The sequence below is a fragment of the Etheostoma spectabile genome, unplaced genomic scaffold, assembly GCF_008692095.1.
Source record: "Etheostoma spectabile isolate EspeVRDwgs_2016 unplaced genomic scaffold, UIUC_Espe_1.0 scaffold00001614, whole genome shotgun sequence".
Classification (NCBI taxonomy): Eukaryota; Metazoa; Chordata; class Actinopteri; order Perciformes; family Percidae; genus Etheostoma; species Etheostoma spectabile.
This window is the reverse complement of record NW_022602782.1, coordinates 86,749-93,771: the sequence shown is the minus strand read 5'-3', so window position 1 is coordinate 93,771 and position 7,023 is coordinate 86,749. Positions and strand designations below refer to the sequence as shown.

Genomic DNA, 7,023 nt, shown 5'->3' with positions numbered 1-7,023 from the left:
GGTACACTTATGTCAGGCTCATTCCAAAACAGGGTGAGCCATAACTAATGTGTCACTTGGGTAACATCGGACCTGTCTGTATGATTTTAAAATTAAAGGCTTAAATGTCCAATTAAAGCATAATTTGAAATCTTCTTCAGCCTGTTAAAGCCATATTTTAACTTTTTTTAACTACTTTAAAAAGGAATCCTTCTGTTAAAGGAGAATTCTCGTCAATTTCAACACATAGCTCTTTTAGTGAATTTGGAGGTCTGTCAGTAGAGAGAAAAATGAAACCATTCAGTGGTGCCTACACCATGTTATCCTCCTGCTAGAGTTTGCACCCAACAAGTTTTAAACTTGTTTATAGCCTCTAAACATGCTCAAAATGTCATTACAAGTGCTGAGCCATGTGCAGTGATTCCTTCAAAGTGAACACAGCGACAATTACTACAGTAGATGTGACAGGCATACAAGTTGTGTTAATTCAACCAGTGCACATGATGCTGAAGACTACAGTTTCAGATTTGGGAAAATGTAAAGATGAACTGTGTGTGTGTGAATGAGGGTCTGTCCAATTTCACAGCTTTTTTCACACGTAGCTAGTCCATATTGGACCATGTCCACAATACACAGACTTGTCAAATCTGCATCATGGTTTTGATTCTGGACCTGGTCCAATGAGGGCAAAGTGAAAAAAGCAGTGAAAGCTCAGTTTTTTCATTTTCATAAATACAATGAATTAGCTATGTACTTTACTTTTTTCATAGATTGCATAGATTGTAAGTACAGTATATGAATGTGAACTATACAGTGGGGTTCGAAAGTTTGGGTGTGACGTCAACGTCACACTCATTCAACAAATAACGATATTTAGGGACAAAGGTAATTTACGCTCTCTCTCTCGCCTCGCAGTTTCAGGAAGTGCAGCGTTTAGGCGACATGTGCAGGCCAAACATTTCAGCTGTTTAGACGAGCTCCAACTTGGAGCGGAAGTAATGACTGTAAGCTATCTAGCAAACATAGTAGAATTTAACTGAGATGTTCAGTGTATCGTTTTAGTTTCTAGTAACGGTCATAACGACACAAAACATGCTGCTGGTCTGCATGAAACCTAAATGACTTGAAGGTACGGCAGACTGTCCGACCATTCTATGAAATGTATTGTCTTAAAATATGCTGGAAAGTGGTCTAATATTGTTTGTTTTTTTATATAGGACTGTCTTCAAGTGCAACATTGTCTGTCATTGTTTTTTCCCACATTAATTTAAAGTAGTAAGTATGTCTACAACTTGTTTTCTTTTTCAATTGGGTTTGTTTTTGTCCATTTCAAATTTATTATTATTATTGTTAAAGGGTAAAGAGCAATATCCCTGACGGACGCTGCGCAATTTTAGGGCTGGTTATAGGCTCCAAGATAGCTTTAGAGACCCCTTATTGCTTGCTAGGGTGGTTGAAGGTGTTGCTTTCTATTGTCCCTGCATGTAATGTGTGAGTTTTAAAGTGTGCTGTGATGTTTTGTTCTATTGCTCTTTTATTGTGTGTATTAGGTCCTAACGCATTAATAGCCTCTAAACTATTCCAGTACAATTTTGCTTTTTATATCAAGTAATTGAGACGGTGCCATTGCATTTTTTTAAAGTCGCTACTGTGTAGTTCCACACTGGTGCTTGTTGGCCGTTATTTTTGTAGTGTTTTGAATCTATGCAAACTGTGTGAATAAAATTCCATTTTTATTTTGTACCTGGCCTCCCGTCCTGGTTTGTTCTGGACACATACCTGTTTTCAATCACTACACTTGTGGAAACAACTGTAGCTACATTACAAAATTCTGTTTCATCAGGGTTCAAGGCAAGGCAGCTTTATTTGTAGAGCACATTTCAGCAACAGGGCAATTCAAAGTGCTTTACACAAAATCAGTTAAAAAGCAGATAAAAAATTAAAACTGATAAAACACATGAATAATCAGATAAAAATATAAACATTAAGACACATAAAACACAAGAATAAAAGTTACAGTGCAGCATAAGAAATTAAACACTAAAGAAATGAACAGTCATTTAAAGAAAGGCAGCATGAAAAAGAAAGGTCTTCAGCCGTGATTTAAAAGAACTGAGAGTAGCAGTGGATCTGCAGGTTTCTGGGAGTTTATTCCAGATATGAGGAGCATAGAAACTAAACTGCTTCCCCCTGTTTAGTTCTGACTCTGGGGACAGAAAGTAGACCTGTCCCAGATGACCTGAGAGGTCTGGGGGGGTCATAGTGTAGCAGCAAATCAGAAATGTATTTTGGCCCTAAACTGTTAAGTGATTTATAAACCAGCAGAAGTACTTTGAAATCAATTCTTTGAGGCACAGGAAGCCAGTGCAAAGACTTCAGAACTGGAGTGATGTGATCCAGTCTCTTGGTCTTAGTGAGGACCCGAGCAGCAGCGTTCTGGATCAGCTGCAGCTGTCTGATTGATTTTTTAGGGAGACCTGTAAAGACCCCGTTACAGTAGTCAAGTCTACTGTAGATGAAAGCATGCACCAGTTTTTCCAAATCCTGTTGACACATAAGTCCTTTAACCCTTGATATATTCTAAAAATATGGATGCACCACATGAACTTGTGCTACTAATGGGACAGTTTAAAAGTGCCAAACAAATGTTTGACATAGACCTCCTCCTTTAAAAATGAAGAATACACACTTTTTAGAAAGATTTCACCTGGTCCAGCCAGAGGAATTTTTTCTTGGTCACAGGGCAGATACTGGACGGAAACGGAGACAAATGAAGCCGGTTTTGGCACCAGACACTTGTCAGTATGTACCAATACTTGAAACAATCAAATTGAATTGAAGATGTCTACATCTGTTGGTTTGGCTGGGGTGGTCTGCGGTGGAAGAGCCTTCTCCCTTTCTTTTTCCAGTCCCTACACTGTGGCGGGAATGACCTGGGAGATGTCGAAGCCGTCAACCTGGTCGCAGGAATGGCGGAGGACCTGCAGCTACTACTGGAATTAACAATGTGGCACTAGAGATTCAACTACTTCTTTTTATTATGTAGACTTGTCTTGTGACAATTATTTATTTACCTTAACCCACAGTGTTTTATGTATGGAATTTCCACTGGATTGTAAAAGGTGAACTACATTTTTTAATTCAATTTTCAACATAATCTTAAATAAAAAGATACAATGTTTGTGGTTTATGTAATTTTTAAGTTAATGCCCATTTCAACGTGCAATAAAGGTCTTTCTAGAGCTACATTTTGTTTTTCTGACGTAACTATAGGGACAAACAGTATTGTAGTCATACAAGAGGACATTGGTAATTTGGTATAATTTATAATTAAATCAAGTGTAATTGAAAATGCAATAATTGCTGTTTAATCTGTGTAGGGTTATTGTAAATGTATTATAACAAAAGTATGATCACAAATTGCATAGGAAAAAAAAAACTTATTCAATGTAATGATCGAATCAAATCTACCTAATATTTACTGCATTTACATTTTTAAAGTGAAAACTAAAAACTATACAAGGACATGCATGTCAAGATCTAATTCTAACAGTTTAAATACAATAAAACATCCATACAGTACATCCAATAAAATATATAAATGATATGCCTAATACGTATTTATGAAGTGGTAACTGTTAGGTGTGAATGGTGTACAGAACGCAGAGCCAGGAGTGTGAATTAACAGCTTTATTTAAAGTACTGAAGTATCGAGTCTAGGTTTCCGAGGGGGAAAAGCATGTCCAGGCTTCCAGGGTGAACCAGTATACAGTCCATGCTTCCACACCAACTTGTGGCCAAATTGAGTCCCTTCACACTCGGGCTACCCTTCCTTTGTCTTTAACGTCACAAATGAAAATAACGTTCAGGATCTCTGGGAAAGGAAACGTTATTCGTGTCTCCATTTCACACATCTCTGCAGGTTGATTGTGGTCGACAACGCTGTCGTGGTTAGCTCGCCAAAACTCTACTGCCCAAGTTGCTGGCTGGCTACGCAACGTTAGCTATATCCGCTAGCATACGTACAGGCCTTCTTTAACTGTCTATGGTACAGGCTAACTATAGCCTGTTAGCTTTGTGTGTAACGTAAGAAAAACTCGCCCATCTCGTAGGAGTAAGGCTTACCATTTAATTTAATACAATTATGGTACAAATGGTGCACTAACGCGTGGGTAATGTAGATATTGCATTAAAGATCAGCCCCCCCACTCAGATCAGCTGGTATTCTGTCTATAATGGAGTGGTATGGAAATTTTTAAGTGACCCCAAACTTTGGACCGGTAGTGTATCTACATTACCCATTATCAGCAACCATTCCTCCAATCATCCAAAGGCACATTATGTTTACTAATCTGATATCATTTTAAAAAACTAACTAGAAAAACACTGGCAAACCTATTTACAATTATGTCAGCAAATAATGTAATCTGGAAACTGCTGCCCTGGTTAAAAAAACAAGGCAACTGATCTCAGCTGGTATCCTGTCTATAATGGAGTGCAATGGAAATTTCTAAGTGACCCCAAACATTTGACCGGTAGTATGTATATAAATATATATATATATATATATATACATACAAATGATTCACACACATTTGCTTGTTGTCCTTGAGCACACTCTGTAGATAATTTCTAACACATCTCTTCTTAGAATGTAGTTTAGTGGAGTTGCTTAAGAATTAAAGTGTCAATCCTGGTTTAGTTCAAATTTCTATTGGAATGAAAAAAATGATATTGTGCTGAGAGTTTAGCAGTCTGGAGCAATGAATAAATTCTGTTTCTATGTTCTGGAGCGCTGAAACCTGAGCTGCAAGCGCTCAGAATTGTGTTTCTGTGTGCCAAAATGTCCAGTGGGTCGAAGATAGAGACCTAAGTAAAAGATCAATGCATTCTTCACATGAAAGTCACATGAACACCCATAAGGATGTTTGTTATGAAGTGAATGGTTTTCTATCCAGCCTGGAACGTGTGCCTTTTTCGGGGTCGTTGAGCATTAAGTCCAAACTGTTAAATCCAGGATTTGTCCACTTGATGTCCATAATTTATCATGTTTTTGCTCATTTTTTCTCCGTGCCTTCGGTAGATCTCTCCTAAGAAGCTGGGTTGTAGCGGGCACAATGAACAAGGTCACAAGCTAATGTTCATACCAAAACATTGATATTCAACAAATACTGTTTTTTTAGTATACATTTATTTATTTATTTTAATTGTGGGAGTAACCGGTTCACCCGGAGAAAACCTATACAATTGTTTGAGGAAACCAGATCACCTGGAATGAACTCACACAATTGTTTAAGGAAACCAGATCACCTGGACTAAACCCACACAATCACCCTTCATGCTGCCAGTGATTGGAAATGGTGGTTGTGGTTGTCGGAAATAGTGAGAGAACCTCACCTTTTAATGCCTCTCCTGAGTAATCTTGATGAGCTCCTTGTAGCGTTAGTGCAGTCTGTGGTGAGCTTATCAGAGATGGGTGGTAAGGGTACATACTTTGATGTGATTTTATACCCGTGCTTGACTGTACTAGCCGAGAGCTGAATGTGTGGTAAGGTCTTCAAAGCTGGTAGTGTGTTTGGTTGACACAGTGGAAGGAAGCTGCCTTTTAAGGTGTCTCTCTGCTGAAACTTTGAACGGGTCTGATGATGTGGGCGATGCACCTTATCATCGATGGGTGGCATGTGTACATGGTCCGGTGTTTGCTGAGACCCCTCCATGGCTGAAAGGGTGTTTGGTGGAACTTGAGTGAAGACACTGCCCTTTAATGTGTCTCTCTCCTGAGTCTTGAGCACATGCCCATATTTGGACCCAGTCTGGTCCAGCTGCATGTGTGGCGAGGTCTTCATAGCTGGCAGGGTGTTTGGTGGAACTGGTGTCAGGACACTGCCTTGTAATGTGTCTTTCTGCTGAAGCTTGAGCACACGCCCATATTTGGACCTAGTCTGGTCCAGCTGCATGTGTGACGAGGTCTTCATAGCTGGCAGGGTGTTTGGTGGAACTGGTGTGAGGACACCGCCTTTGAATGTGTCTCTCTGCTGAATCTGGGTCTGAGGATGTGAGCTCTGCACCTTATCAAGGATGGGTGGCAAGTGTACATGGTCCGGTGTTTGCCAAGACCCCTTTGTACCTGACAGGGTGTTTAGTGGAACTTGAGTGAAGACACTGCCTTGTAATGTGTCTCTCTTCTGAGTCTTGAGCACACGCCCATATTTGGACCTAGAGGGGTCCAGCTGCATGTGTGGCGAGGTCTTCATAGCTGGCAGGGTGTTTGGTGGAACTGGTGTGAGGACACCGCCTTTTAAGGTGTCTCTCTGCTGAAACTTTGAACGGGTCTGATGATGTGGGCGATGCACCTTATCCTTGATGGGTGGAAAGTGTACATGGTCCGGTGTTTGCTGAGACCCCTCCATGCCTGGCAGGGTGTTTGGTGGAACTGGTGTCAGGACACTGCCTTGTAATGTGTACTTGTTTTGAAGTGGGTTCAGTCCCCTGCTTCACGGCACCATCAGATTGCTGCATGTTTGCTAAGCTGATGGTGTCATTAGTGCAACGTGTAGTTGGTCTGGTGTTTGGTGGACATGGTGTTGATGTAGTTTTAGACCCCTGGTGGACCTCACTAAAATACAGATTTTCCAGGGGTTTGTTAGTTTGTTCAAAATAATTGTAATTGGCTTCGCTTTTTATTAAGTCAAGTCCTGACTGAATCTTCATCATCCGTCTATTTACACGATCAAGTAGATCCTCTGTTAATTTGTCTCCAGGCTTCTTAGGGCTGACTACCTTGTCTATTCTGTCACAGAGGCTTTTAATGCTGTCTGTCAGTTCTTCTGACTTTGATTTTGTTGGAAAGACAGGACGTGCCAATGGAAAGTTGCTTGTCTTCGTTGTGCTTGGTCTGCCGGTCTCCTCCTGTTCAGCATTCTCCTCAAGGCTGATTTGTGAAGCACCCCATTGGTCTTTCCCAAAGAGGCCTATGTAGGTTCCTGTGTTTTCCCACAGACAGACATTGCAGTTCCCTGCGGTAATTAACTTTTCACAAGTTGG

At 40.4% G+C, this 7,023-nt stretch overlaps 1 pseudogene; it reads right to left on the bottom strand.

The window, feature by feature from the left end:
- Positions 1-5,151: 5,151 nt before the first annotated feature.
- On the bottom strand, positions 5,152-6,650 carry LOC116675188 (uncharacterized; annotated as a pseudogene).
- Between the last annotated feature and the right edge of the window lie 373 nt (positions 6,651-7,023).